Source organism: Delphinapterus leucas, unplaced genomic scaffold (genome assembly GCF_059928025.1).
Source record: "Delphinapterus leucas isolate spDelLeu-1000000601 "Yukka" unplaced genomic scaffold, BTC_Dleu_Yukka2 spDelLeu_asBTCV2_sq25, whole genome shotgun sequence".
Lineage (NCBI taxonomy): Eukaryota > Metazoa > Chordata > Mammalia > Artiodactyla > Monodontidae > Delphinapterus > Delphinapterus leucas.
The window spans coordinates 5,104,898-5,124,829 of NW_028322234.1; the positions used below are offsets into that span (position 1 = coordinate 5,104,898).

The window sequence follows — 19,932 nt, forward strand, 5'->3', positions numbered from 1 at the left end:
TTAAGGAACCTCCATACTGTTCTCCATAGTGGCTGTATCAATTTACATTCCCACCAACAGTGCAAGAGGGTTCCCTTTTCTCCACACCCTCTCCAGCATTTGTTGTTTGTAGATTTTCTGATGATGCTCATTCTAACTGGTATGAGGTGATACCTCATTGTAGTTTTGATTTGCATTGCTCTAATAATTAGTGACGTTGAGCAGCTTTTCATGTGCTTCTTGGCCATCTGTATGTCTTCTTTGGAGAAATGTCTATTTAGGTCTTCTGCCCATTTTTGGATTGGGTTGTTTGTTTTCTTAATATTGAGCTGCATGAGCTGTTTATATATTTTGGAGATCAATCCTTTGTCCGTTGATTTGTTTGCAAATATTTTCCCCCATTCTGAGGGTTGTCTTTTCGTTTTGTTTATGGTTTCCTTTGCTGTGCAAAAGCTTTTAAGTTTCATTAGGTACCATTTGTTTATTTTTGTTTTTATTTCCATTACTCAAGGAGGTGGATCAAAAAAGATGTTGCTGTGATGTATGTCAAAGAGTGTTGTTCTTCCTATGTTTTCCTCTAAGAGTTTTATACTGTCCGGTCTTACATTTAGGTCTCTAATCCATTTTGAGTTTATTTTTGTGTATCGTGTTAGGGAGTGTTCTAATTTCATTCTTTTACATGTAGCTGTCCAGTTTTCCCAACACCACTTATTGAAGAGACTGTCTTTTCTCCATCGTATATCCTTACCTCCTTTGTCAGACTAGTTGACCATAGGTGCGTGGGTTTATCTCTGGGCTTTCTATCTTGTTCCATTGATCTATATTTCTTTTTTCGTGCCAGTACCATATTGTCTTGACAACTGTAGCTTTGTAGTATAGTATGAAGTCAGGGAGTCTGACTCCTCCAGCTCTGCTTCTTTTCCTCAAGACCGCTTTGGCTATTCAGGGTCTTTTGTGTCTCCATACAAATTTTAAGATTTTTTGTTCTAGTTCTGTAAAAAATGCCATTGGTAATTTGTTAGGGAGTGCATTGAATCTGTAGATTGCTTTGGGTAGTATAGTCATTTTCACAATACTGATTCTTCTAGTCCAAGAACATGGTATATCTCTCTATCTGTTGGTATCATCTTTAATGTCTTTCATCAGTGTCTTAGAGTTTTCTGCATACAGGCCTTTTGTCTCCCTAGGTAGGTTTATTCTTTTTGTTGCAGTGGTAAATAGGAGTGTTTCCTTAATTTCTCTTTCAGATTTTTCATCATTAGTATATAGGAATGCAAGAGATTTCTGTGCATTAATTTTGTATCCTGAAACTTTACCAAATTCATTGATTACCTCTAGTAGTTTTCTGGTGGCATCTTTAGGACTCTGTATGTATAGTATCATGTCATCTGCAAACAGTGACAGTTTTACTTCTTCTTTTCCAATTTGTATTCTTTTTATTTCTTTTTTTTCTCTGATTGCCATGGCTAGGACTTCCAAAACTATGTTGAGGGCTTCCCTGGTGGTGCAGTGGTTGAGAGTCCGCCTGCCGATGCAGGGAACATGGGTTCATGCCCCGGTCCGGGAGGATCCCACATGCTGCGGAGCGGCTGGGCCCGTGAGCCATGGCCGCTGAGCCTGCGCGTCTGGAGCCTGTGCTCCGCAACGGGAGAGGCCACAACAGTGAGAGGCCCACGTACTGCAAAAAAAAAAAAAAAAAAAAAAAACCACAAAACTATGTTGAATAATAGTGGTGAGAGTGGACATCCTTGTCTCGTTCCTGATCTTAGAGGAAATGCTTTCAGTTTTTCACCATTGAGAATGATGTTTGCTGTGGGTTTGTTATATATGGCCTTTATTATGTTGAGGTAGGTTCCCTCTATGCCTACTTTCTGGAGAGTTTTTATCATAAATGGGTGTTGAATTTTGTCAAAAGCTTTTTTGGCATCTATTGAGATGATCATATGGTTTTTATTCTTCAATTTGTTAATACGGTGTATCACATTGATTGATTTTTGTATATTGAAGAATCCTTGCATCCCCAGGATAAATCCCACTTGATCATGGTGTATGATCCTTTTAATATGTTGTTGGATTCTGTTTGCTAGTATTTTGTTGAGGATTTTTGCATCTATATTCATCAGTGATATTGGTCTGTAATTTTCTTTTTTTGTGTATCTTTGTCTGGTTTTGGTATCAGGGTGATGGTGGCCTCATAGAATAAGTTTGGGAGTGTTCCTTCCTCTGCAATTTTTTGGAAGAGTTTGAGAAGGATGGGTGTTAGCTCTTCTCTTAATGTTTGATAGAATTCACCTGTAAAGCCATGTGGTCCTGGACTTTTGTTTGTTGGAAGATTTTTAATCACAGTTTCAACTTCATTACTTGCAATTGGTCTGTTAATATTTTCTATTTCTTCCTGGTTCAGTCTTGGAAGGTTATACCTTTCTAAGAATTTGTCCATTTCTTCCAGGTTGTCCATTTTATTGGCATAGAGTTGCTTGTAGTAGTCTCTTAGGATGCTTTGTATTTCTGCGGTGTCTGTTGTAACATCTCCTTTTTCATTTCTAATTTTATTGATTTGAGTCCTCTCTCTCTTTTTCTTGATGAGTCTGGCTAATGGTTTATCAATTTTGTTTATCTTCTTAAGGAACCAGCTTTTAGTTTTATTGATCTTTGCTATTGTTTTCTTTGTTTCTGTTTCATTTATTTCTGCTCTGATCTTTATGATTTCTTTCCTTCTGCTAACTTTGGGTTTTGTTTGTTCTTCTTTCTCTAGTTCCTGTAGGTGTGAGGTTAGATTGTTTATTTGAGATTTTTCTTGTTTCTTGAGGTAGGCTTGTATAGCTATAAACTTCCCTCTTGGAACTGCTTTTGCTGCATCCCATAGGTTTTGGATCGTCATTTTTGTTTGTTTGTTTGTTTGTTTGTTTTGCGGTACGTGGGCCTCTCACTGCTGTGGCCTCTCCCGTTGCGGAGCAGAGGCTCCAGATGCGCAGGCTCAGCGGGCATGGCTCACGGGCCTAGCCGCTCCGCGGCATGTGGGATCTTCCCGGACCGGGGCACGAACCCATGTCCCCTGCATTGGCAGGCGGACTCTCAACCACTGTGCCACCAGGAAAGCCCTGGATCATCGTATTTTCATTCTCATTTGTCTCTAGGTATTTTTTGATTTCCTCTTTGATTTCTTCAGTGATCTCTTGGTTATTTAGTAACGTATTGTATAGCCTCCATGTGTTTGTGTTTTTTACGGTTTTATCCCTGTAATTAATTTCTAATCTCATAGTGTTGTGGTCAGAAAAGACGCTGGATAGGATTTCAATTTTCTTAAATTTACTGAGGCTTGATTTGTGACCCAAGATGTGATCTATCCTGGAGAATGTTCTGTGCACACTTCAGAAGAAAGTGTAATCTACTGTTTTTGGATGGAATGTCCTATAAATATCAATTAAATCTATCTGGTCTATTGTGTGATTAAAGCTTGTGTTTCCTTATACATTTTCATTTTGGACGATCTGTGCATTGGTGTAAGTGAGGTGTTAAAGTCCCCCAGTTATTGTGTTACTGTTGATTTCCTCTTTTAGAGCTGTTAGCAGTTGCCTTATGTATTGAGGTTCTTCTATGTTGGGTGCATATATAACTGTTATGTCTTCTTCTTGGATTGATCCCTTGATCATTATGTAATGTCCTTCCTGTAACATTCTTTATTTTAAAGTCTATTTTATCTGATATGAGTATTGCTACTCCAACTTTCTTTTGATTTCCATGTGCATGGAATATCTATTTCCATCCCCTCAGTTTCAGTTTGTATGTGTCCTTAGGTCTGAAGTGGGTCTCTTGTAGAGAGCATATGTATGGGTCTTGTTTTTGTATCCATTAAGCAAGCCTGTGTCTTTTGGTTGGGGCTTTTAATCCATTCACGTTTAAGGTAATTATCGATATGTATGTTCCTATTACCACTTTCTTAATTGTTTTGGGTTTGTTTTTGTAGGTCCTTTTCTTCCCATTTTTCCCACTTAGAGAAGTTCCTTTAGCATTTGTTGTAGAGCTGGTTTGTTGTAGAGCTGGTGCTGAATTCTCTTAGCTTTTGCTTGTCTGTAAAGCTTTTAATTTCTCCATCGAATCTGAATGAGATAGTTGCCGGGTAGAATAATCTTGGTTGTAGATTCTTCCCTTTCATCACTTTACGTATATCATGCCATTCCCTTCTGACTTGTAGAGTTTCTGCTGAGAAATCAGCTGTTAACCTTATGGGAGTTCCCTTTTATGTTATTTTTCGTTTTTCCCTTGCTACTTTCAATAATTTTTCTTTGTCTTTAATTTTTGCCAATTTGATTACTATGTGTCTCAGCGTGTGTCTCCTTGGGTTTATCCTGTATGGGACTCGCTGCGCTTCCTGGACTTGGGTTGCTATTTCCTTTCCCATGTTAGAGAAGTTTTCAACTATAATCTCTTCAAATATTTTCTTGGGTCCTTCCTCTCTCTCTTCTCCTTCTGGGACCCCTATAATGCGAATGTTCTTGCATTTAATGTTGTCCCAGAGGTCTCTTAGGCTGTCTTCATTTCTTTTCATTTTGTTTTCTTTATTCTGTTCCCCAGCAGTGAATTCCATCATTATATCTTCCAGGTCACTTAACCGTTCTTCTGCCTCAGTTATTCTGCTATTGATTCCTTCTAGTGTATTTTTCATTTCAGTTATTGTATTGTTCATCTCTGTTTGTTCTTTAATTCTTCTAGATCTTTGTTAAACATTTCTTGCATCTTCTCCATCTTTGTCTCCAATCTTTTTCCGAGGTCGTGGATCATCTTCACTATCATTATTCTAAATTCTTTTTCTGGAAGGTTGACTATCTCCACTTCATTTAGTTGTTTTTCTGGGGTTTTATCTTGTTCCTTCATCTGGTACATAGCCCTCTGCCTTTTCATCTGGTCTATCTTTCTGTGAATGTGGTTTTTGTTCCACAGGCTGCAGGACTGTAGTTCTTCTTGCTTCTCATGACTCAGAATTTTGATGGCTCTCTCTTGCCTGTTTTAGCATGTAGATATCTATATTTCTCATCCTATTAATTACTTAGACCTCCTTCACTGACTTCCATCCCCAACTTAAATATTTCTCTTTCATTCTGTCTCCCATCTCAGCCTCTTTGTTTTGTTAGGTCCAGTTATGTTATTGTCCCTCACATGCTTTTACTTGCTCTTTTCTGCTGTTTTTTCTTAAATACTAAAAAGGCCTAATATCAGAGATGGTACTTTCAAAGACTAATGTATGTGTTTCTCTTTTTATGATTAATAAAGACTATTACTGACAATTATTTAAAATGTTTCTAACAATTAAAAATAGTTGTTCTGGTTTAAAACCCATTTCAAAAAAGATAAAGGAATTATGAACAGGTTATAATTTTGGTTTGGGGGTAATAGTTGTAATTGTTTTTTCCCCAAAGTACTTTTCAACTGCTCCTGCACAAGGAAACGCTTTAAAGGATTTGATGCGGGTGTGTGAAACCTGGTCTCTGCAATCAGGACAAGCATCCAAGCTCCTGGCACCAGGCCCAGCTTAGATGATAAGGATTAGAAATATTCCTATTTGAGCTTGGTTCTACTTGAAGCAAGGGAGGATTTATGACACCTAAACCAGGGGTTCCTCTCTCCTGGTTCCCTTCAAGACCTTGCTGGTGAGCCACCTACCCTCAGGAAGTATTCCTAATTTAAGCTTATATCCCTCTAAACACTTCTTTATTCTTTACACCAGTACTTCTGCATGTCTTCAGTGTTCTACTTGTAAGCTTCTTTGTTCTTTCTTGAGAACTAGTCTCCTCTCTCCCTGTGAACTGATACATCCTGAAGGCAAAAGACACTTTTATTTCAGAGTGTTCTCACTTGACTGCCCCTTCTCCCTCTCCACCCCTCTCCCCACCACTCCCCACCAGTGGAGGCCCGTATAGGAAAACCTCAGCTTCCTGGCATCAGTATCTGAGGTTTCAAATATTCACTAGGTAATTGGACAACCCCTGCTGATGGAACTGGTCTAAGGGAATACTGACCTGAGAAAAATGCTTCTGGTTTAAATGCAAATTCAGATTTAAAACCAACCAACCAACCAACCCACCAACCCAGTGACAATTAGAACTTATAATATTGTTAAAGAAAGGTGTTTAAGAGCAGACTGGCTTTCTCTATGACATGATAACACTTTGAGAGCCCTGAAAAAGGGAGAGGCCAGGTGAGAAACGGAAGCAGCTTCCTAAGGGAGGGGATGCTGAGGGCTTTCTCTGTTCTCAGATGGAGAGGGCATTGAGGGGTTCTCCCCTGAAAGCGCAAAGCTACTAGCACGCTGGCGCTTTCTGATTGCTATCTGGAAACTTCTAAACACAATAAATATTTACATAGCTCTTTTCAGTTTTAAAAGGGTTCTCACAGTCTTGGTTTCATTTGATCCTCATGAATGCCTTGCCAGGAATGAAGGATAGATTTTACAACCCGAGCCTTGGGAAAGGAAATCGAATCTCCTGAGTCCACTGAAATCAGAGGAGCCAGAATCTGAGCTGGCAGGTAAATGTTTATTGAATTGAACAAATTCAGAAATATATGAGTATGATAAGGTAAACAGGGTCTCTTCCTTTCAGAAGCTCATAATCTAGTTGGGGAGGAATGCCCCAAATTAACATAATTAAAATAATACTAGGATTAAATAAGACCAGACACAAGATAGCAAGTTCATCCTTCATTGTGAAATGAAGCAAGAAAGTGCTATGATTTTAAGTGTACTTAAATAGCTTTCATCCCATGATTGAACTGAAATTCCCAAGTGTCCTCCATCCACCACCCCACCTTCATCCTAAGTCTCAGCTTAATATTCTGAGTTCCACTCAGATTCCTTACAGCATCTACACAGTCTTCAGCTTTACACCTTAGCTCTGGAGATGTCTGGGCTTGTCACATCCTCTTCGGTTCCATATTTGCAGTGCAACTCCGGGCCCCCACACCCAATTATTAATTTATTTATTTACTTTTAGCCACAAGGAACATAAAAAAGGGAGTGGGGGTTATCTGTCTTCAGTGTTCCAGGAAGTCCACCCTCACCTCCTGGAAGTGCTGAAGGGAGCAGATTTTAGAAAATGGTATAATGACTAAGAAATCACACATGAAGAGAGACCTATAGGCAGAGGGCATTTCAGGAAGGAAAACCAACCAGGCCAAGGACAGAGTGAGTGAGAAGACAAGGGGAAAGTCAGAACATGCCTATAGTCAGGACTGTCTCCACCTGACACAGAAGAAACATGGTGTGATGATTATGTGCATACTAAGAGTAGGGATAACAGATCATTTAAAATTGGGATTTCCCCACATCTAGGAGGGCACTGGCCCATATCCACTGCTTTCCAGAAAACACAGATTCCTCCCAAATACCTCTTTCTTCATCTGGGGATTCTGTAGGCTTCTATGTGGAGGCTGTGGTCCAGTCTCTTTATTCATTCCTTATATCACACTGGGAAAAACAGATACTACACAGTGGAAACAAGTTAAATATCCATCAACCAATGAATGAATAAACCACATACATACAGTGGAATGTTATTCAGCTACAAAAAGGAACGAAGTGCTAATACATACTATAACATGGATGAACCTTAAAAACTATGCTAAGTGAAAGAAGCCAGACACATAATGTCTGATGCCATTCACATGAAATGTCCAGAGCAGGCCAACTGGTAGAGATGTAAAGTAGATCAATGGTTGCCAGGGGTGAGGGAGGCAGAAATGGGGAGTGACTGCTAATGGACATGGGGTTTCTTTCAAAGGTGATGAAAGTGTTCTGGATTAGTGGTGATGGTTGTATAACTCTGTCAGCATACCAAAAACCACTAAACCATACACTTCGGAAAGATGCAAAAAAAAAAAAAAGACCAGGTGTACAATGTTAGAGTTTTAGTTATCAGGTTAATACAATTTACTATTAACTAAATTGTATTAACTTGATATTTGCCTGGGAACATTAGAAACATCAAAAATAGAATAAGCATAACTAAAAAACTATTCACAAAACATGAAAAATGGCAAAGAAACAAAGACATAAAAATGAGGGAGGTGGAAGATAGTCAAATGAGTCCCAACATATACAAAATGGGTATTCCTAAGATGAGAACAGAACAAATGAAACAGAAAGAAACAGTAAAGAAGTACTAGCCTGAAACTTTTCTGAATTAATCGTAAGAAGAGTAACCGACATTTACTGAGCACTTACTATAGAGGTTGGGCATAGTTTGAAGAACCTGACATGCACGATCTCATTGAATGCTCACGATAATTGAATAACGTTAGGTAGTGTTATCATCCCCACTGTATTCATGAGAAAACTAAGGCACAGAGAGGGTTAGTAACTTGCTAAAGGAAATCCTGCAGTAAGTGGCATAACTGAAATAAAATAAAACTCGTACCTGCAGATTTAAAGGGTGTAATGTGTCCAGGAAAAACTGGTATAACTAAGTTATTCTGGTTATGTGTACTGCACTTCATGGATGATGGAAAACCTACATGGGCAACAGACTGAAAAATCTATTTCTCCCAAAGGGAAACATCAAGTGGCTTCAGATTGCTCCTTAGCATCAACTCATGTCAGAAGGTCAGAAGGTTGAGCAGGGCCAACAAATCTTGAGCAAGTGTCCTCCAAGACTTTTGTCCTTTAAGTAGAAAATCTGAAACTATCGCCATTCATGTTTGAGCTTTGCTACCTGAGAGAAACTTACTCTGAATTCAGCAAATCTCAGGAAGGAGCTGGCTGGCCAGGCTTGAGTCCTGTGTGACCCAATTCCTATGGTCACAGTATGAGCTGTACTGACTGGCCCAGGTTGGGAAGAGACAGAGAGAAGCGCAGAGTCATGAAATAATTAGGAGATGAACTTTGAGGGGTGTGCTGATTGATTGGATGTGGGAACTTTGTGGAGGACTTGGATTTCTGGCACAAGCATTTGGCTGGATGATGGAGCTACTCACTGAGAAGGGGAATGCTGGGAGAGGAGCTGGGAGGAATACTATGAGTTCAGTTTTGGACACTTGAATTAGAGCTACCTGTGAGGGGACCAAGTTGAGATATCAAGCACACAGCTGGATATATGGGCCTGGAGGACGGAGGAGAAGGGACCTGGCGGGCTTATTTGGGTGCCTCTGACACAGAGTTGATAACGGAAGCCACGTGACTTCTGTGGGATTGTAAGCAGTTTTTGGCAGGAAAGAGCTCTTTGCAGGAAACAGCTCTCTGCGGGAGGCCCCTTTTGTCTTGACACTAACGTTAAACCTGGCATCCCCATGCTCTAGTCATCTCTGGCCCTAGCACACCTTTCAAATCTTTTGATCACATAATACCTTGCCTAACATGTGGGTTCTTTCTGTAGATCAAAGAAGTAGAAGTGAAGAATAAGTAACCGATGACCAGATCTCTTCCCTAGCTTCCCCTTCAGTAACCTCGTGAACAAACTGTGTGAACAAGATAGCACCTAAAGAAAAATCACAGGAAGTCGACAAACATGCACACAGTGGGGAATCGCCGATTTTGACCCCCTGTTTCAGTGGTTAACTGAGATTACTTCCTTTTTTCCCTTTAAAAACTTTCATGGCTGAGCAGAATCTTCAGAGATGGCTTTGGGGGGAAACTGAGTCCACCATGTCCCCAGATTGCCAGCACTCGGATTAAAAGTAACTTTCCTTTCTACCAACATTTTTCTCTCTTGAGTACTGATTTTTGAGCGGTGAGCAGCCAGACCTGAGTTTGGTAACAGGATCATCTAAAGAGAAAGTGTTGGGTAGAGAATAAGAGGGAGGAGGAAGAAGCTAGTCAGGAAGGCTGAGAAGGAGTGGTCAGAGAGGGAGGAGGGCACCCAGGAGAGTGTGGTGGCATGGGAGTCAAGGGGGAAGAGTGTTGGAAGGAGAGGTGCACAGTCAGAGGTGCACAGATGAGTGGGTCAGAAGTTGCTAAGAGGTACAATAAGATAAAAGGAGAAAATGAATATGGCTGTTTCCTTATGGGTCAGAATTCTAAAATACATTCCAGGATAAAAGAACATGTGAAAAATAGCAAATATACAAACTGACTTTTGTATCTATCTGACTTTGGACTAAAATCAGTACAAGGAACACTTGAAAAGGTAAGGAGGAGCCCATTAAATTATAAAAGAGTATCTAGCTTCTAAAATGAATCCAAAATAATTATCATCTGAAAAATATATGTTGGAAAAAATATATTTGTGAAAATATCCAAGAAAACATTGCAAAACAAGATAATAGGGAAGACTTAAGATGGTGCTGGCAGGGTGTGAAGAAAAGGACCCTCCTGCTCGCTGGAGCCAAAGCAGTGACACCTTTCTGTAGGTCTCACATGTGTCAAAAGTCTTCAACAGTGACTACACCTTTTGACAACAGTTTCAGGATTTTATCCTGAGGAAATAATTAGGGATATGCTCAGACATTTAGCTACAAGTAATTTCGCAAAAGTAAAAAGTTGGAAACCAAATGTACAAAAACAGGGACAATAATTATGGTACATTTGTATAATGGGAGATCACACAGTCATTAAAAATGCCATAGAGGTATATTTTCTGACATGGAAATATGTTTACAATGTATAAAGCAATTATAATAGGATCTCAAATATGCATATATATGAAAAGAACAAACTGATTATTTCTGGTTGCTGGCTTTACATATGGTTACTTTTAAATTTTGCTATTTGTGAGTTACTATTTTTCTGTAATGAATATATACTTCTTTTACAATAATTTTTAAAAGTCTGGTAATTTTGTAAAGGTGAAGGGAGAAAAGAGTTCGCTAGAATTAGACTATAACTGATCATTAATAAATAAGCAAATCATAAAGTGCTAACATTTATCCTGAGTTAACCACATTCAGTTTTTCTGCTATCAGAGGCAATGAGGCCTAAAAATAGAAACTGTCTTGTGTTATACAAAATAAAGTTACAGTTCAGTCATACTTGTCTTTGAACTGTGACATCTGTATCTGTTACATATATATGTGGGTATGGAGAAAATATTTGGAAAGATATCCACTAAATTTAAAAGTAGTTCCCTTCAGCAGGAAGGGATTAGTGGAGGTGGGACGATAGTAACTTTTTCTTTACACAACTCTGTTGTTTGCTTTATTATAACAAGCATGCAAAAAGTCTAAGTACGTTTTAAAAAGTGGTTATAATTTTGAAAGTATTAGAAACATGATACTATCTTATGATGATAAAATATCATAATGCAAAATATGCATACTATGCTTATCACTATGTTCAGGTATCTGCAGGATAAGAAAACTCCACCATGAAAACAGTTGTTCAAGTTCATTCATTCATTCATTCCACAAATGTTTGTTGAGCACCTACTAAGGGCCAGGCACATGGCCCTGTTCCAGTTAACATTAATTCAGATGAGAAAGACAGCTTTTTGAGAAAAGATCAGGAACTTATTTGTGGACCTGTATTGTTTGAGTGTAGCAGCAATATAAGTTTTGTTTTAAGAATGTTTCTAATACTATGACATCTTTCCAAATAAAAAAAAATCATTTCACGACTCCTGACCTAGCAACTATTACATTTCCAGTATTGAAAATATGCAAGTTGGTCACTGCTAGTAATCTGGAGAAATCACATGGATAGAAGATATTCCAGAAGACTGGAACCTAGGTTCCAGTTTTCAAAAAGGGGGGAAAGACAGATGCTGTAAATCCATCCATAGTCCCGGCAAGATTCTAGAACATGTCATTAAATGGATGAACTCTTAAAATTAGTAGTAGCTCCTCTTGGATTCAGCCTTAAGAGCAAGTCAGATCAACGTATGTACTAGAAAAACCCAGTCTTTTATCCTATGTGTCTTCTTTACTACTCATACAGAGCACTTAACTTCTGACACCAAATGTGTGGAGGTTTTCTCCCACCAAGCAGTTCTCTGTGACACCGGCTGCTTGTCCTACAATTTAACTCAATTCTGACACAATCTGGAATAACATCAGATCCCACAGGTTAGGGGCTCAGTACCACCAAACTGACTCTGCTTCAGATACCAATTGCAAGTCACAACTTTTGTTCTACCTGGAGGTTCCCGTGACCTCCTACCCCTTGGATTCGATTATTTGCTAGAGCAGCTCACAGAACTCAGGGAAACACTTATGTGTATTAGTTTATTAAAGGATACAGATGAATGCCAGATGAGATACAGCGGTCAAGGCCTGGGAGGGTCCCGAGCACAGGAGCGTCTGTCCTTCTGGAGTTGGGGGTGTGGCACCCTCCCGGTCTCTGGATGTGTTCACCGACCTAGAAGCTCTCTGAACCCCATACTATTGGGATTTTAATGGATGCTTCATCACCTAAGCCTAATCTATCATTAGCTCCATTTTCAACCCTTCTCTCATCTCAAGAAAATGGCGGGGGTGGGGGAGTGCCTGGGGAGGGGGTGCTTAAAAATTCCAACCTTCTAATCACAGCTTGGTCTTTCCAATGATCAGCCCCCATCCAGAAGCTATCCAGGAGCCCACCCAAAGTTGCCTCATTAGAAAAAATGACACTCCTATCACCCAGGAAATGCCAAGGGTTTCAGTGGCCCTGTGTCAGGAACTAGGGTCAAAAATCAAATACTGGAACAAAAGATCCTCCTAGTGCTCTTATCACTTACGAAAATTCCAAGGATTTTAGGAGCTCGGTATCAGAAACTAGACAAAGACCAAATACATATATTTCTTCTTATAAATCACAGTATCAAAGAAGATATGCCAGAAGACTGGAGCCTAAGTTCCAGTTTTCAATAAGAGGGGGAAAAAACAAAGGCTGCGAATCCGTCCACAGTCCTGGCAAAATTCTAGAACACGTCATTAAATGGATGACATATGAACAAAAATTAGTAGTAGCTTCTCTTGAATTCAGTTTGAAGTCAAAAGCAAGTCAGACCAATACATTTAGAAAAAAGCAACCAGGGAAATTTTGGAACTTGGAAGTCCAATGTTTGAAGGTGTAGAAAGGTTTAAGAGGAGAATGGTCACAGGTGGCACACGATAGTGGCAACATAGGTTAGTGTCACAGACTGGGAAGTTCGCGTCCAGCCTCTATCACTGTCTAGCCACGTAATCTCGGGCAGAGCTCTCTGCTGCTCAGGGAATGGTAACCGTGGTTCCGACCTGTGGGTACTAATAATTGAAAAGTGTTTCACACGAGGCGTGTACAACAGAGAGCTGTCGTGGGGGCGCGGGGGGGGCTTAATTTATGAGTAGTCTCACTCTTTTCTTTCTCTTTTCAGACCCAAGGAAGGTCCTGCCTCCGTGAGATGCAGCGAGAAACAGTAAGCAATGAACAAAACAGCTTTCCTTCAGTACGGCTACAGAGCTCTCAGCACAGGGACGGGTGAACACAAGCCTTGGTGCTTCAAGAATTGCTTCTCACCAGGACTCGCATCCAGAGAGGGGAGCCCTCTGGGCTTTCTCCAGAACCCTGAACACGCGGGCGGTTGCTAGGCGACCCTAAGACCAAAGTGGACTAGGTGAACCGGCGCCAGGCCGGCTCCGCCCCCTTCCCGCCCACTCCCTCCAGGCCAGGCAGTCCAAGCACCCGACCGAGGCATCGTGACGCATGCGCTCTTCTTCCCGTGCGGCTCGACTTGACGCGAGCTCCCGCTTTCCGCCACAAACTCTGTCCCGCCCTTTCTTGCACGGCCGGTACTGTCGTCCCCAGCTCCGTTCTCACTCACACCCTGTCCTGCCCACGCCTCGTCCCCAGTCCTGTTAATAGTGACTGCAGAGCAACCTCAAGTCCTGCTCCCTTGGTGGCGGGGGTGATGGGCTGGGGGGAGATAACGCGGGTGACGGGGGGTGGCAGTTGCCACGGACTCACTTCCGGAGGACGGGCGGAAGTGGCTGCGGTAGATGGTGGGAGGGGGAAAGGAGTGCGAGGGGAGGGCCGGGCCGCCGGGGGTCGAGGGGGTGGGGCCTGGGCGGGCAACCGGGACCCGGCCTGGGCCCTGGAGTCCGATCTGGGGCGGGCCGCGGCTCCCTGCTGAGGTTGGGGGGGGGTGGGGGGGGGTGGGGGAGGGCCCAGGTAACGACCCAGCGCAGATAGGGCGAGGGTCGTCTGGGCAGCGGAGGGGTAGGGGTCAGAACCTAGAGAGGGTCGCGTTGTCACCCCTTTCGCCGTGAACACCGAACGCGGGGTTCTGAGAAGGGTGGGAGGAGCTAAATTCTTTCCTGGGTTGGGGGGCGTTCTTGTGGGCGCCACGCCTCTACAGGAAGGAAGGGGGAGAGCGCGGGCGCGCGCGATTTTGTGTGTGTGTGTGTGTGTGTGTGTGTGTGTGTGTGTGTGTGTGTGTGTGTTTAGGAATACACTTAGAAGGGAGGGGGCGGCCAGGGTGGGCCACCGGATTGAAAAATTGGAACATCACTGGGGCTATTGCTGGTAGGAGTCAGGCTTCTAACGTTTCAGGAGAGTGCTCTCGGGAGTTGGCCCCGGGAAGGAGTTTGACGGAGATTGGGAATTACATCCATGGCACAGTTTTGGAAGCAGAGGGGGAGGTGCGGGTGAAGGGAAGGGAGCAAAGAATGCTTGTAGAAGGTGCCAGCATCTAGGTGTGGAATGGATTTAGTTCAGACTGGGAGAGCTGGCCGATTAAAACACTGCACACCCTAAGAAGCTTGGGAGATGTAGGGCGATTAGTGTGTGGCACTCACAAGGCGAGAACAGGAGGAGAATGTTCTTTTCTGTATTTCTTAGAAGACAGTCTCCACACACTAGTGCTTTTGGTTACTTTTCCTATAGTGCGGTTAGGTGCTGTCTTTCCTGTATCTTGAGCCTTATATGTGGATACATATTGATGAGATGACTGTTTTGGGGTGCAATATGTGAGTGAGGTAGGAACTTTGTATAACCTTGTGGAGTGTTTAAGGAAGGGTTTTTGATGATAGAGTCAAGGAGTCTAATTTAGGTAGGGAGTCTTAGAAATCCCTTTGGGTATATAATAGATTAGAGAGTGTCATGATGTTTAAATATTCTGCAGGTTAACACAGAAATCAGCCTCCTGGACCATGTCAGTTCTAAGGCCTGTTTCCTCTCATGAGCCTCAGCAGAAGACGGACTCGCCAGCCCTCACAGTGGATGACTTCCCCTCCCTGAACAAGAGATGGGATAGTACCAGGGATCTGCCTATCACCAGACTCTGGGCTTAATAAACCAGCCGAATGAAGGGATGTAATAGACCTCTGGGAGGGACACTGAAGCCTGTAGTGGGGGGGAGGGGCCTGGACATACCCCTTCCCCCCCAGACTCCTCCCCCTCAGAGTCCACTCAGCCATGGACTTTGGACCTGGACAAGAGGAGAGAAGCCGCACTTTGTTTGGTGTATCTGATTTGGGATTCTCAGTTTGGAAATGGAGTGCTGGATGGGGGTTTGATGATCTCCAGGGGAGCAGCTGAGAGAAGAGAAGAAAGGTAAGGTTTCTGTCTCATTTCCCACTTGGTGTCTTGCTGCTCCTGTGCAGAAAATGTTGAGTGGGGTAAGTCTGGGGACACTGTCATTGAGGAGTTGCCGTGATGGGAACCCTTACCCTGAGGGGTACACAGGAAACTTCACCTCTCCTTCACTCTCTGGGTGCAGGCTTGTTCCCAGCTGCTCCTTACCCAGGTAGGAGTACCTTGTAAGGGGTTGTGAGCAATGGCAATTGTGAGGTTAGTCCAAGGAGAAAATGAAAATTATTTAGGCCTCTGAAGGGAGGTTGTGTTAGATTACTTGTAAGGACTTTTTCAACGCTGAGGTAGTAGCATTCCAAGCCAGTTTGGGCTAAGCACAACACTGGAATGGATTACCCAGGCTGAGGCAGGCTGCTGTGTTTTGGGCAGCTAACTGAATAGAACTGCCTTGGGGGGCAGGTAGCAGATGGTCTAGGTAACCTCCTGAGTTGCCTCTCCTCCTTCCCCTGTAAGGGAGTGTAGGCCATGAAACCTCATGGTAAGAGCAGAGGAACAGAGCACAGGTTTGGGAATCAGGATTTGTGTTCTAGCTCTGCCTTTCTTAGTGTACACCCCTAGGTATGTTGGTTAAGCTCTGCCATGTTCTCTTCACTTGCAAAATGGGGATAACTAACTTTCCAAGTCCCTCACAGGTTGTTCACAAGGAACAAATGAAATGATAGATTTTGAGAAGTATCCAGGGCCATGTACATGTAAAACAGTAACATTGCCATTGCTTCATATGCTTGTATAGTTACATAGAGAAAAACTCTAAATTAGTTTTGTTCTTTTATTGAAATAGGGTTCTGGCAAAAGCCTTATTTGTCCTTAATTAAAAGCCTGCCCTGAATTTGTCTCATCCTGTTGCTGTTAAACAATACCTGGGATCATGAAGTGGTGGCAGAGGTGCACGGGTTCAAGGAGAACTGAAATTGAGGGATTCTGCCACATACCTTGTTGGCTCTCAGAGCTCTCCGGTCAGCTTGGCAAGTGTGCCTCTTTGGGGTAGCAGATTAAAGAGGGGTGGAGAAAAGTGGAAGTCTCAAGGACCGAGTGTCTGTTTAGGAGATGGAACCCTGGGCCTTTCCTTCCTGTGCCATATCGTGGTCTTCTCTCCTGCTCTTTAAGATGCCAGTGTTTTTCAGACTGTCATTTTTTAGCCCTCTATAGGCTGTTCATGGTTACCTTACTTTCTGCTGACTCCTCCTTTGAACTCCAGTTTACCTCTGCCAAGATGCCTGCTTTTCTCAGTGACAATAACAGTAGAAGGGAGAGGTGTTGGGAATTTTGATAGACAGTGGGGTCTGGTGGCCTGGGCAAGGGGTAGGAAGCTTGGCTTCTAGCATTTCTTTGCCTCTCACTAGCTGTGTAACACCTGGGCCTCACATACACTGGGTGCTGGCAACAATAACAGAGGTCATTTGCAAGCTGAAAATCACATATTTATGACTTAATTTCTTTTTTCCCTTCCTTCCTTGCCATAGGAGTCCCTGAGTCCCCCAGGGGCCTGAGGGCTGGGCAGGCAGACCTGGGTGGAGTTCCTGGCCCTAGATGTTTCTTCTCTAGTCTGATGCCTCAGGTAGCCCCTTTGAGGTCAGGCTTCTACTTTAGAAGGTCTGGATTTCAGGGTGGGCCTGTCACCTCCCCTAGCTTTGTCCAGCAAATTCCTGGTGCTAGTCTTTGCTTAGATACCGGGATCACAGCGATCCCTCAGGGATGTGTGGTCCCAGGATGCCTCTGCAGCCCTCATCGTGCCTGGGAGGACGGTGAGTGCTTCGAAGCACTTGAAGTGCCACAGAGTCGTGCTGTATTTGTACAGTGCTTACATTATGTGAAGTGTCCAGGCTGTTGTGTTGTGTAAGGTTTTCGTCACCACATTGTTGTGGGGAGAACAGAGCAGGGATTATTCTCCCCGTTTGATACTTGAGGGGAAGCTACAGAAGCCCTGATTAGGAAGGGGTTGCCCAAGTGTGGAGCGGCAGGTGCTGTGATTGCCTGCCCAGTGCTGTGCTGCTCCTACAGCATCTGACCTGAGAAGGGCCATTCGGATTCTGCTGCAAACCTCCAGGGAGGGGAACTCAAGTGCCCTGTCAGACGGCCTCTCTGCTAAGATGTTTCTTCCCTGGAGTGAGCCAGAATTCCTCTCTCCTGTTGTTTCCACCAAAAGCAGTAGCCCTGCCCTCAGCCTGACCCTTCCACAAGACAGTCCTCTCAAGACGGTCACAGCCTTCTCACAGGGGTACCAGGATGTCAGGGCACAGCACTCATTGGGTGTCCAGCTACTTATCCACAATGATAGACTGAAACCACATATTGTGTGTGTGTTGTAACTGAATTTATTTATACCCTTTTTTTTTCCCAAAAGGAACTGTAGGTGGCTAACCAAAAGTTCCATTTCACAGACATTGCTCAGTGATTATTGTATTAATCTTTTTTCTTTTATCTTAATGAACTGAGTTTCTGGGTCTTTATGGGGAGTAGGGATATTGAGAGGAAGGGAGAGGGAAAAATAGATACATCATTGATTTAAAACTTTGCTTTTACCACTACTGATGGTTTCAGAGCATGAATTCTTAAGTTCAGAGCATGAATTCTTTCCAAATTATACAAAAATTCAGGGTATCTTAGGCATTGTTTATGGGAGGGTAGTTTCCTGGAACAACTTTCACTTCCTTCTTATCTCTCCTCTCCTCTTTTGGAAGTAGTGGGGGTTGGCTGGGGCCACATCTTCCTATTCCTTCCATTTTCACATAATCCATTCCCAGTTTCATCCCCAGAATTCAGGCACCTGGCTCCTTGTTTCTGCCCTCCTTCGCCTATAACCCTTCTGCATGAAACCTCCATCAGGAGCCCAGGACCTCTTTTCCCAGGTCAATTTGGCACTCATCACCCTGTTTCTTGCGTCTCAGACCAAATGTTTTCTCTTGCTTCCATCCAAGAATTCAGCTCATTCTTGTTCTCTAACCAGGCCCTTTGTTTTGGGACAGTCATGGAATTTCTACTCTTAGATCTTCCTGTGAGCCTTGGAATTTAAACAGAGGACTATAATGATGGGGCGAGAGTTTTGGTACACAGTTACCTGTCCTGTTCCCCATTGAACAGCCTTAGATGGAGAAGGATTATTGGTAGAGGTGGGAATCTGACATCTCATGGGCTGGTTGGTTTCCCCACCTTTCAGCATCCCACTCTGGCCTTTGTCCTGGGACAGTGATTTTAGCTCCTGATATCTTGGCCCTACAGTGTTTCCCAACTTTTTACATTTTAAGAAACTGTGGTTTTCCCTCTTGCCTTGACATGGAGTGTTAGTATGTAGGCCTTCCATGTCTCCTACCTGAGGAAAAGCTTAGAGAAGTGGCAGAGGTACAGAAGCATTGCCTGCTGGCTGGCACATGGGAGCTGGTTGGCTCCCATCTCCTGCCACAGTCCACACAATCAGCTAAACTGGAGACCTTGCACACACACACACACACTCACACACACGAGTCCAGCCTCACTGAGGTGTCAGCTCTTCTTTCACTCTTCTCCTTCAGGGCTGGGCTTCAACTGCAGGATTTCCCTGCTGCCCCACTGTGTGCCTGTCGTGCTGGACACACAGCTATAACAAAGAGCACTTGCACTCAAGGCTGCATGAGGAGAGGGAATGAGTGCCATCTTTGGAAGCAGGAATGCCTGGGGCTAAAACTTGGCCATGACCCTCATTAGGTCTTGTGACCTTCAGCAAGTTGGCACTTAGCTTGAGTCTCAAACTCTTCATCTGTAGAATGGGATGACAATGTGTACTCTGCAGAGCTGCTAGGAGGGTTAAAGGAGAGGCTGGGGGTGGGGCAGGATGCAGGTCTGGCATGTGATGGCCTCTGTGCAATTTTGTTTTAGCTCCTCACCCCCACGCAGGGACCTTTAGGGCATGTCCTGCCTTTGTTTCTCTAAAACCCCACATAATTCCTAGTTTCACCTAGAAACAAGTTAGTGAGTGAAGTCAGTAACCACATACCACAAAGTTCTGGCCTGCTCTGTGCTCTGGAACACAGGGGAGGGAAGTGGATGGGGGCACGTGCTGGTGCCAGAGTGTGTCCTGATCACATGGTAGCGCTGGCCCTGGACTCAGTCCTCCTCAGGAAAGTCATCTGCATGAGTAGCCAGTAGTTCTCAGCTCCCCACCCTCACTTGTTAGGGTCAGATACGGACATCTAGGCTTTTCCAGGGTCCTCCCTCACCCCCTTTCACAGGGCTACCACAAAGCCTGATTGAGGCCTTTTCTCTTCAGGTCTGGTGGGTCTACCCTAGGGAAAGGTCTGTCTCTCTTTGCTCTTTTGCTCCAAACTAACAACACTCATTACCCACCCCGAAAGGAAAAAACAAACAAAACAAAAAACAGGAAGAAAAAAAAGCCAGCTTGCTCTTTCTCGATTTTGGCTGCAGGTGTTTCCTCCTTGGCTTCCTTTTTGGCATCCTGGTTCGTGTTCTTACTTCCCTGCACCCTCTAGCCTCTCAAGTGCCCTGGA

General features: G+C 43.4%; 1 protein-coding gene across 8 annotated transcripts in view; it reads left to right on the forward strand.

The window, feature by feature from the left end:
- Window positions 1-19,932, forward strand: part of MGAT1 (alpha-1,3-mannosyl-glycoprotein 2-beta-N-acetylglucosaminyltransferase) — a 64,373-nt gene that overhangs the window by 32,408 nt on the left and 12,033 nt on the right. For 2 of the 8 annotated variants that reach the window (XM_089905176.1, XM_089905174.1), the window contains exons 3-4: window positions 13,236-13,277; window positions 14,982-15,412. The gene's annotated coding sequence lies outside the window, so the exon portion shown is untranslated. The other 6 variants (XM_089905172.1, XM_089905173.1, XM_022558644.3 and 3 more) reach the window with 6 other exon arrangements.